Source organism: Raphanus sativus, chromosome 6 (genome assembly GCF_000801105.2).
Source record: "Raphanus sativus cultivar WK10039 chromosome 6, ASM80110v3, whole genome shotgun sequence".
Taxonomy (NCBI): Eukaryota; Viridiplantae; Streptophyta; class Magnoliopsida; order Brassicales; family Brassicaceae; genus Raphanus; species Raphanus sativus.
Genome location: NC_079516.1, coordinates 28,726,143 through 28,738,642, shown reverse-complemented (window position 1 = coordinate 28,738,642; position 12,500 = coordinate 28,726,143). Strand labels below are relative to the sequence as shown.

Below are 12,500 nucleotides of genomic sequence, written 5' to 3'. Positions count from 1 at the left end.
ACTTATATGTGGAGAAACCTAAATGAGTAAAATACAAAGATACAACGAGAGTGAAATATAATTACGATCTACTTATGCACTAATAATAATAGCTATACATGCAATATATAAATCATATCGATGCCCGCACATGCGTGATTAACTTATTTCATATTTCAAAGTATATGGTAATAATTTAAACATCAAAGTAGATTGAATTAAGTAATGTCTAAAAAGCTTATAGTTTTGAAGCACAAAGACTGAATGAAGAGCAAATTTAGTTTTAATAATACATTAAACATATGAATTGTATTTGAATAATACATATTTTTATGAATAATACATAAAATATATGAAGAACAAATTTAGTTTTAATAATACATAAAACATTTGATTAGATATTAATAATATTTCTGCCTAGGCCAGTGTTCTCTCATGGTCAGTTCTATGTTGCACTTTCAAGAGTTAAATCGAGATCTGAATTAAAAATCCTAATAACTGGTATAGAAAGGAAACCGGAGACAAAAACATTGAATGTTGTCTACAAACAAGTTTTTCAAAATATTCCGTAGGCAGGATACTTAATTGTTATCTATTTTTTTCTGTGTCTGATGCTTTATCCCAAAGACGGTTATCTTATGATATAAAATCCGTTACTTCTAAAACTTTGTACTATTCAGTCCATAATTTGAATATGTACAATGCCCGCACAGGGTGCGGGCCGGCCAGCTAGTCTATAATATAATGGAGGAGTATCACTCCTGTATAAGGGACACGTGTCTTTTTTATTAATGGGCTAGTCGATTTTTTTTGTACAGATCTCTGGCGATCCCTCTTCCTCTTCCTCCTCCGTTTTTGTTCAGTAATGGTGGTCATCCGTAACGCTTCTCCAATCTTCGTTTATATAGAGTTCTCGAGGTTAGCTCTCAACCCTTCTCTCTTGATTTCTCACAGCATCGTTTTCAGGCTGTTGATTCTATTGCGAAAATGACTTCACCAGCCGTCTCTGCCGTCACCGCCGTCTCTGCAGTCGTTGCCAAGGACAGATCCGTCCAGTCTTTGGTCGGTAGGCTCATCCGATTCTAGGATGCTCGATTCTAGGATGCTAAGGACATCAATAAGAATGGAGAACTTTTGGTAATAACCTTCTACTACTTGATGAGATGGTGATGGTTCTTTCTGATTGACTTGCTTTAATGTATACAACAATATTATTTTTTCCACTGCATTCGCTTAATCTTAATAACATTAAGATTCAGAAATATGATTGTAATAACTCTGATCGTTTTCTGCATGTGTTGGGGCATGGAAGGTTTTTTTCCTCAAAGGTGAGTTCTCAATTGCCTCTAAACTTTCCTCTTCCACCTTTTCCCTTCGTCTAAGTCTCTAATTTCAAAGCAAATTTATTTTTCAAGCGATTTATCATTAAAATTGTTTTTTTTTGTCTCATTATGTTTTGTTGGGTTTGTTTTCATCAGGAGACTTCAGATGTCTCTGCAGTTGCGCAAAAAAAGATGGAATCTGAATGACTTCGACATTGGAGAGCCTCTTGGAAGAGGCAAGTTTGGTCATGTTTATCTTGCTCGAGAGAAGCGGGTTAGTATCCATCCACACACAACATTTGTTTTAGATCTTTATATTGTTTGTCTTCCTCAATTCTCACAAATTGTATGCAAATGTGAAACAGAGCAACCACATTATCGCCCTGAAGGTTCTATTCAAGACTCAGCTTCATCAATCTGAAGTTGAGCATCAGTTAAGAAGAGAAGTTGAGATTGAGCATCAGTCAAGGGTCACCGCTGATCGCCGCCAAATCACCGCTTACCTCTGCGGTTAATGGCGTTTCTGGTAAAGAAAAAAAACTTTAATTATCTATCTCAGCTTTTGAGTGATCGAAGGTTTTCACCTTTTTATGAAATATGATTCAATCGTGAATCTTGGGTATATATACCTGTTAGATGAAGAAGCTTGGAGAACAATGAACGATGATAATGTTTTAGAAGAACGAGTAGAGCCAACACAAATCAATGGTCCACAATAACCCATGTGGGGTTAACACGCTTTGCTCAAATAGAGATTCATGTTACCGAGTATGGCTTTGGAGAGAGCAGTAGGTCCAGGTGCAGCGAAGCTCCTGTGGAAGAGTCTAAACATGTTTATCGAGGCAAGGCGATGTTTAGGTCCATCCAAAGTTGTATACAGGTAAAGCGCCTGGTGTTTGCAAAACAATAGCTATATCTGATCCATAGATTGCGTAGTCTTGAGTTACAATTTTTTTTTAAAGGTTTTTCTTCACATGCCTAATTCAACCACATGATGCAAAAGCACTTTGCTATGTTCTGAAAACAGAGAAATGAATGAAGGGTCAAAAGTTTTGATGCAGAGGTCAAAGCATTGAGAGAAAGAAAGGAAACGTGAGGCTGACATAGAAACAGCAATCAGTGAAGGAAGATCTAAGCTCAACGAGACTGAGTACAAGTTGTGAGCTGCTCTTAAGAACCCGAAGAAAGGTAACCAAAACCGTAATAATGACATTTAAAGGCTTAACGGTACTTCCATTTGGTATAGAATTTCATCACTTTCGTATGGGTTTTCACATTGTTGAAATAAAGAAACCATTGCAGGGCTACAAAATCGTGAATACAATGATTAACATCACAAACTATGAGGTCCATGTGTGTTTAATTATAATGGCGTTTTTCTGTGCAGGTATGATATATTGCAACAGCTTCTGTAAGTTATCGGAGTGTCAAGACACGGTTACCAACTTACGTACGCAAATAAGCATGACAGTGAAAATTCCACAAAGAGTTGACTACGCTTTAGCGGAACCAGTAAAATGGTCGCTGTTTCCACAAATTAATATGCTTTCTCTATTTTAGACTTTGCTATGTTTTTTTATTTTTCCTGTTTTTGATTATTTTTTCCAGCAACGACAGAGAGTTGACGTAAACTTTTGTATTCAGCTTATCAAACTGCACAACTGCATGTTTGCATAGTAAAATCTATGTCACGTAACCACAAAAGATTCACATACCTTGCATTGACGTCCCCTCTTTTACGTCCATTATATCAATTATTGATTAGAAAAGTAAAAGCCATAGAGTAACCCACAAAAAAATTCACATACCTTGCAATGAAACAATTTAGAAGGTTTGATCAGTGATATGAGTTTATATTCACAACCAATTTGGTCACACTTCTACTTTATCCACTACAACCACGTCATATGATTTTTCCCTCATCAACAATAACTTTGTAATTTCTATTGTAAACCACTACAACTATACTTAACAAAACACTTCACTCCACCCCTTATAACATTTTAAACTACAATTATTTGTCAAACATCTCTGCGCTTGCGCTGGACTACTCGCGGGACTACGCCCTACAAAGATATCACATGCATGCCCAAAGAAAACGAAGACAGATTTATTAAAGTTGATAAAATAATTAAAGGGGAGGGTCATGTCAGTTTCGGTGCATGTTAACTATATGCATGTTCTCTACTCTATGCCACTTCACTATCTCTCTATTAAAGCCCTCACAACCAGTGAGTACTTACCGAGTGAGCGAGTCTGAGTCTGAGTCAAAAGTCCGAGTCCAAGCGTGTGTGTGTGTGACCCCTACTAATGGATATCTACGGCTTATCTTCACCAGACTTGCTTTCTTCTCAATTTTGTGTGCATCGCTATTTGTGTGCATTGTGACCCAAACATATGATTTCTGTTACATTTTATATTTGTGTTTACAAATAAAAATTGTAGGGTGTTGGTTACGAGGAAGATATTTTAGGAAGGCAGATGCTAATCGATAGAGCAAGAACACAAAACAGCTAATGGTGCTAATGGTCGATATAATCTTAACAAAGTTAAGAAATGAGAATTTCAACAAATACAAATTCACGCCTCATTCTTATATCAATCTAATCAATCTGTGTTATATCCAATGTTCCAATCTCACCATCCGATTTAAGCCGAAAACAAATGTTAAAAACAACAAGCAACAACATCACATACACCAAACTACACTACGCATTAACAACATACCCAGCGGACAACATCCGTAAACCAAACTACACAACGGCATTACCAAAGCAACCAGCCCCGCGCTTGCGCGGGGGCTATGACCCTAGTATTTTAAATAATATAGTATATACGTTTTGGATTCTAATAAATTAGACTTCATTTAATAATTAATATTTGTCAAAGATTCCAATATATACTAAATATTTAAATATAATAACATAATATATTCAAATAAATTAAAATTTTTATGAAAATAAACCCGGGCGTAGCCCGGAAAAAGCTCTAGTTTATTTAAATCCAATACCAGCCTGGCCAATCTTGATTTGGTTTAATGCCAGACTTGGTTTAGTATTTGGGTTATTTGGTTTTTCTCCTATATCTCATAGTGTATAACCTCCTTAATTTTATTGTTGCTTAGATTCTGGTTTTCCAAATAGTAGAAGGTATAATAAGCACATCTCCTTCTTTAAATCCAAATCAAACTTAGTCAACAAAAAAAAAATCCATTCAAAGAAAAATCAAGTCAGCTAAGTGGGTCCATTTGAAGACTCATTATCAAAAATTTCAGAAGTCAAACACGATAAATCGATCTCCCAACTGTTCATCTGACACTACATATAACATGTCGGCCTGAATAGAGCAGTTAGTAATGATGACCTACTAAATCTGTCATGTGAACAAACCCTAACTTGGAAGCAGAAGCAGGTGAAAGGATTTCCTACTATAGAACATGGGTACGGACGCCTGCTCCCGAGTTACAGTAAGAAGATCCATCCACTGCAAATATGGAGGCAACTCCCCAGTAAAGACACACACAGCGATCGGGGGAGAGAAAGATTACCGACCTAGATTTACTTTGAGAGAGAAATAGTCATAAATCGAGCCTAGTATTCCTTTAACATCGTAATTGATTGTTAATCCTGATATTTGGACAATAATTTATCGTCTGAGACAATATATTGCCGAAATGTTTCCTTTCTTATACTTTTGATCTCCAATCTCAACCATTTTTCTTACTAATTGTATTCTTATCTTCGACCTTAAACATCATTAAAACAACTAAATATCGTAGGTTCTGGTTGTGAAGTGCATATGAATATGTCTCGCATTATCTACACCGTCCAAAATGACTTTACAGGTCAGGCCTATGCCTCGCTCGGATCGGTCACATAGCAAGGAGTTTTCTCCTCATTATATTACTGACTGAGATCCAAAGTTCGGATTGGTTCGGCATTGCCTTATGACGGGTTCATGCCTAAATCTTCCTCATGAAAATGGGCTAAGTTTAGGCTAGTACCTAGATAATCCTCTCGAGAAAGATCAATATCGAATTATCAAGATATGTCGACTTGTTGAGCTTAGGTCGGCATCAGAAAGCACTCTCAGCCGACCTTCTTCATTAGCTTTGACCAGTGCTTCTTCAAATCTGGATTCCATGGCTCCCTCTTCAAAATCACGATAGGTAATTTGGTCATTTACTTCTCTTTGGAGATGATCCACCTCGGTTTATAATTCGGAATTCTCCTTGCAAAAAGGATGACATTATCCCCAAGATTCTTGATTTTCTTAAAGATCAGCTCTAGGCCGGCTATATGTATTAAGAATGACCTGACTTAATAACTTTTATTAAGAATGTTCGAATATAAAAAGTTTATAAGTTGCTTTCCATCAAATCATATTAAAACCAGGGAAATTAGGAGAAATGAGATGGTATAGGATAACTTAAATATTAAAAAATATATTGACTAATAAATAAGGTTACATCAATCATTTTCCATCGAAAATCGTTTCCCCATTACGAATATTTCTAGGGAAAATTGCCAATAGAGAACAAAAAAACAAGGGTGTTGTCCCCTTGGTATAAATCCATCTCATAGTTGTCCTAATGGTATAAATCTTTTCATAATCCCAAAATTAACCTTTCCTTAAGTAATTTAAAATCAAATTAAAACGAAATTAAAAGGTTTATATACATTTATAATGAAAAAAACTATATAAAAAGATTTCTAAAAAGCAAAAGAAATGAGTAGAAACATTCTTTTTAACATAGCCAACAAAAACTTTTTTAACATAGCCAACATTTTATAAAAATTGCTTACAAAGTTTTATTTTTATAAAATGTTTAAAACGTTAATAAAACTTTAATTAAATAACTTTTTAAAAATTTATAAAAATAAAAATAAAACTTTACAAAATATTTTTGATAAAAACTTTAAACTAACTTTATAAAAAACATTTTACAAAGTTTTATTTTATATAAATTTTAAAATGTTTGTCACCTTTTTAATTTTATCAAACTTTTTAATAAAAACAAAACTTTTAAAAATGTTTTTAATAAAAATTTTAATAAAAATAAAATTTGTAAACTTTATTAAAAAAAGAAAAAAACTTTACAAAAAAATATGTACCTAATTTCAAAACACCATATGTTGTATAGATATGTATCATAGAGAACAAGAGTTTGTGAAAAAAAATCAAAAGAAAAACTATGGAAAACCATAGATAAATGAAGAAGACAAGGAGAATCATTTTTTAAAAAACTTTAACAAGTAAAATCGAAAATAACACGTTTTAGGAAGTTAGAATATTTTTAGGAGATTTTTAGAATATTTCCTTAACTGAAACTTTCATTAATTTCGCAAAAATCAGGTAATTTTATCCGTAGAATGGGCATTCTAAAAGTTTAGAACATTGAAAAAAATCCAAAACACGCTTTCTACTTTTAGTAGACGGAAGAGTAAACTTTAGAAAACACATTCCGCCAAATTTAGAATACTTAATCAAAGTAGAAGATGCTTATGGACAAAAAGTAGATAGCTTTAGGATTAGTAGAATGCGCATTCCACATTTTTAGAAAATTAGTAAATAGTAGAATGTATGTTCTAAAAATAGTAGATGAACATATTTATTTTAGAAATCGCTTTCTACTATACCATTTTCCGTAGAAGACACTTTCTACCTTTAGTAGAACGTATTTTCAAATTTTTATTTATGAACTTTTTGAAAACAAAAAATACCAGCATGTGTATATAGGTGTTTTATTAATAGTTTATATTTTTAATATTTTTTTTTGTTTCACAAAAGTATTTATTTCATTAATTTTCAAAAATACAAAGGGTAAAAAGGAGAAAATTTGGACAAAAAAAGATTTATACCAAGGGGACAACACCCTTGTTTTTTTGTTCTCTTTTGGCAATTTTCCCCAATCTTCCAACAATAATAATACAAAAATATGCACCAAGAAAGTATTTTCCGAGGCTAAGAAGTACTATCTATACTATTATTTATGAAGTGATTTTGCTTATGTGTCAGTGTTTCCATAGTTTTAGGTTATTTTTATTTTTTGTCATGGTTTATTGCTTATTTGTAAATTTTTCATAATTTTAGGAAATTTGCTTATTTGTTATATTTTTAATAACTTTAGTTTTTATTCTCCATAGTTTTAGGTTATTATTTGTCATTGTTTCTTTTGTATTTGTAATATTTTCATAATTTTAGGTAACTTATTTATTTTTTGTATTTTCCATAATTTTAGTTTTGATTATTTTTTTCATATTCTCCATAATTTAGATTTTATTTTTCATGTTCTTCATAATTTTAATAATTTTATTTGTCATTTCCACAATTTTACACTAAGTCATTAGTTTAACTAATATTGTAATTTAAATTTTTATTTTAATATAAATATTTTATCATGATTTCTAAGATAATTTTAGACAGGTATTAACTAATTCTACCGACATATATATACAACTATTTTTAAAAAGTATTTTAATCGATATGCTTATCATTATATTTCAAAGTTGTTCAAGCATCAACAAAGAGAAAATAAGTAAGGCCCTTATTTTGTATCCGTATATTTCTGTTTAATCTTTGTTCTTCATCCTAATATATATTCCATCCAAAGATAACATGAAATCAACAAATTATCGACAATTTAAATTAGCTTTAAAATTTTTATTTTCTGAGTCTGACCAAATCTGGTATAATCTAGAACTAATGTAGTAAAATTATTTACAGGGTTTTGAAAAGATAGAAGCATAGAGATGGGAGTTTGCAAACGAAGGGTTCCTGTTGGGACAGAGACATTTACTGAAGACCATCAAGAGAAGAGCTTCCTTTGCTTCCACGTCTTCATCGTCTGATACTTAATGTAATGACAATTTAACTACAGAGTCTTCATCTTCTTGACATGAACAATCTTAACTACAGAGTCTTCATCTTCTTGACATGAACAATCTTATTAGTGTTCCATGGCTTCAAGTCGTTGATGGCAGTGACTTTTTCATTAGAAGCATTCGATGTGTTGATTTGCATTTTAGAAGCCATTTTTTTTTGTTTTTTTTACGGTGTGGGTTTGTTTAGGAAGAGGCGTCGGTATTTGTGTGTTTCCGCGGTGCTTCTTCGTGCTTCAAAGAAAATTCTGATTCCGAAGCGATTCTGAAACGTGAAACGTGCTCTAACATAGATTCCATGCAACCTAGATATTAAGGACTTGTGTATTGAAAATGTTATTCTTGTGTTCTTATTAATAAAAAAGGCAAATATTTTTGTTTCTATAAGTAAATTTTAAAATAAACTTGGAAACACTAAAAAGTGGAACTAAAGAAAAAAATGAAATAAAAGTTGACATAAAAAAATTATGACAAATACATCGTGCCCCCTACTAGTTGAGCGGATCCAGCAATTACCATTACGAATGGTTTAAAGTTTAAAAAGACCACTAGCTTAGATGCACATATTTTACGACCATGCTATGAAAAATCATTATGTTGAATCTTATGATTTATATTGAGTCGTCATATGTTTGCATACGATTCTATCCATGTTAGATAGATGGAACCATATTTTGAGAAGTGGCTTCCTCCACTTTTGTGATATATTTTCTGAGGGATTTATTTGTTTGAATGATCAGATTACGAGATGGTCGGATATGTCACAGTAGGTTAGGGGGTTATACTCTATGGATATAGAAGTAAAACCATATCACTCAAATGTAGACCAAACCAAGTCTGGTGTTAAGCCAAATCAAGTTTGGCCAGGCTTGTTTTGGATTTAAATAAATATGCATGACTTTAAAAATATTTTGAAGTCGTTTGCTTAAGTCATTTATTTAATAAAGATAAAGAAAATTGTGGAAACTAATGTGTAAGCATTTAAAAATGTAATGTGGAATTGTCTCGGATATAATCGTTTCGGATTGGTGTTTCACGGGAAACACTACAACAACACACTATGTTTTCCAACAGAAAGTTGATTTCCATCGAAAAATAGTTGTTGGAATGCAGTAAATGAAAACTCGTTATACGTTGGAAATTTTCCAACAAATTTCAATCGAACAGAGACGGTAGATATTTTTTGAAAACTTTGTTGGAATATGTCGTTGGAAATCCGAAATTCCAACGAGACTTCCGTTGGAGTTTCAAACGAATATTTCGTGTCAAATTTTCCATGAAGTCCTAAAGATTCTTCCGCTTGGATTTTCTGACGAGTTTCGAAAGAATTTTTGTGGTTTGTTTTCAATAAGTTCCCACGAAAATTTAATATTTTTTTCAAATATTTTTTATAAAACCTTGAAATGTTTGTTTTCAAATTTTGAAAAAAATAAAAATATAAATGTAGTTTTAAAATAAACGAAAATAGTCCGGAATTCCATAAACGAAAAGTGAATAAGAACAAATATAAAGGAAACGCAAAGATTCAGCTCTTGAGGTTCGCCATCTTCGTCCGAGAAAATTTTAGGGTCCTTGGCTTTAAGGATCACTCTTTATCGAGCTAATTCCATGGATACGAGAGAAGCCCTCCGGAGTTCCTTAGAACATCGCCAACGCTAATGTCTCCGGTACGGTTTCATAGGCAACTTTTTTTTATTTTTTTATTATTATTTTCTTGTTGTATGATAAAACAAATTGAGAAAATGCATGAATATGCCACACTTACAAAATACATTGTGGAGTTGGTATCCCCTAAAAGGAAATTTCTGTAATTAGTCATATTTTCTTAAAATACCAGCGCTACCCTTCATAATTGGCAAGTTAATGGCAAGCTAAAGGCAAATATAAGATTAAAATTAAACAAGATTACAAATATTTTTGGTTTATAAATTGAACCAGATTACAATGCTATGAAGATTAAAATTAAAATTAATATTGATTACTGATAAAAATAAAATAATTTTTAAAATTGGCTATTATTATTAATTTTGAGATTTAATTTGGTATAATATTAAAAATTGGTTTGCAACTAATTTCAATACATAAATTAAACTGGTTTATAAATGATTTTGGTTTATATTAAAAATTCGGTTTACAACTAATTTTGGTTTATAAACTAAACCAGATTACAAATATTTTCGGTTTACATACAAACCGGATTTTAAAACAAAATCTAACAAAACCTAACTCCTTCGCACCGCCTCCTCCGCACTGCCTCCCCCGCTCTGCCTCCTCCGCCGTACAACCTCCATCTATGAAACCTAGATTCCAAAAAACCTAACTTTAAGCATCTGCTCTCTTCTCCTTTCATGGTCGTCATAGCCCCATCTCCATAACTACAGAGCTCCGACTTCGCCTCTTCTCCCTGTCTCCTGATGTTCTTCATCTTCTGTTTATATCTGAAACCCAGATTTCAAAACACAGACACAAAAATATTCAAACTTTCTATACCAAAAACAGTGACAAAACCAGAATTAAAAAAAGAGAGAGAGAGACGAGATTCCAACTGAAACAAGGTGGAGATGAGACAGGTGATGACGTTTTGTCTCCGGAGACGGGAGAGAGTAACGATGGATATGTGATCAGAGGCGGTGGTGTGTTTCTGTGAGTAGAGAAAAAAAGATATGTGAGGAAAGGAAAAGATAGAGATCTGTGGGAAGAAGAACACGATGAAAGAAACAAGACGAAAATAATTAAAATAATAATAATCTGTTTAATTGTGTCCACTGGATGAGTTTAATGAGTGGTTGTGAGCCATTGATTTAGTGGGATCCATGCCATAAACAAATCAACCAATAAGAAGAAAGGGTGAGGATAGATAGAAGAGTGATTTTGGACCCTTGATCTAAATCAATCAATGGCTAAAAAAAACAATACAATTATCTTTTTATTTACTTTTAGCTATTATAAAAATTATAAAAACTTTAAATAATTTGATATTATAATTTATAATTAGAAATCTAAATTTAGTATTGACTAAAATATTAAAATAATAAAATTTAAATGAGAATAATTCTTTTATTTTGGAATTTTGTTGTTTCTTATTCGCGGGAAGGAAACACAAGACTCTTTTATAGTTGTTTTCCTAAAATTTACCTCGTGTGTTATGAAAACTTTTATAAATCATGGAATCAATGATATTTGTATATAGACACACAATAAATTCATATAAGAAACACTATATAGTTGGTATAACCATAAAATTGTTTATCTATGTGCAGTAAAACTAAGAAATTAGCAAAAAATACAAAAGTATAACTTTGAAGGTTTTTGTAAAACTACAAACTTTATGAAACTTCAAAGATGAAATCGTTAATAAAATCCCACTCAGCTTTTCGAATTTTCCCTCCAATTTGTTTTTGAATTTTCCCTCCGTTTTATCATCTTTTCTAAAACAGGCTTCAGGGTTTATGCAAGGCAAAAGCAATATAATGGCAAGGCAAAATCAAACGTTGGCCAAAATGGCAAGGCAAAAGCAATATAATGGCAAGACAAAAGCAATATAATGGCAAGGCAAAAGCAATACAATGGCAAGGCAAGGCAAAAGCAAACAGCAGGTTTGCGGCAAGGCAATAGCAATATAATGGCAAGGCAAATGAAATATAATGGCAAGGCCGATGCATCGCAAACGGGCTGCATGGTTCATGCAAGGCAAAAGCACTATAATAGCAAGGTAAAAGCAAACGCTGGCCAAAATGGCAAGCCAAAAGCAATATAATGGCAAGGCAAAAGCAATATAATGGCAAGGCAAGGCAAGGCAAAAGCAAACAGCAGGTTTGCGGTAAGGCAATAGCAATATAATGGCAAGGCAAAAGCAATATAATGGTAAGGCCGATGCATCGCAAACGGGCTGCATGGTTCATGCAAGGCAAAAGCAATATAATGGCAAAGTAAAAGCAAACGTTGGGAAAAATGGCAAGGAAAAAGCAATATAATGACAAGGCAAAAGCAATATAATGGCAAGGTAAGGCAAAAGCAAACAGCAGGTTTGCGGCAAGATAATAGCAATCATATGTGACAATTCAGCAAAGAAATAATGTATATCGCAAAATGAGAGAGCCATTAACAATATGAACATCAACTTATTAGATCTGATACCTAAGAAAGCCGTTGATGGTAAAATGTTGTATTTTTTTTTTTATAATTTTTAATCAATAGTGACTTTATTGTTAAGAAATGGTTAAATGGTAATTTGCCAAAAATGATGGACCCTTTTAACAATTTTCCTTTGAAAGGGTACCATTCTGACATTGTCTTTTAAAAATAGGGCATATCAACA

The 12,500-nt window shown here is 32.6% G+C and overlaps 1 long non-coding RNA gene across 9 annotated transcripts; it reads left to right on the top strand.

Annotated features, from left to right (window-relative positions):
* Nucleotides 1-759: 759 nt before the first annotated feature.
* Nucleotides 760-3,011, top strand: LOC108831463 (uncharacterized). 9 transcript variants are annotated; one of them, XR_001946359.2, is made up of 7 exons: nucleotides 760-897; nucleotides 980-1,307; nucleotides 1,458-1,575; nucleotides 1,667-1,827; nucleotides 1,938-2,181; nucleotides 2,329-2,489; nucleotides 2,689-3,011. It is a non-coding gene; the product is annotated as an uncharacterized LOC108831463 (long non-coding RNA). The 9 variants fall into 9 exon arrangements; XR_008934986.1 differs by having other exon boundaries at nucleotides 773-847; nucleotides 934-1,307; XR_001946360.2 differs by having other exon boundaries at nucleotides 780-1,116; nucleotides 1,292-1,307.
* The last annotated feature ends 9,489 nt before the right edge of the window (nucleotides 3,012-12,500 follow it).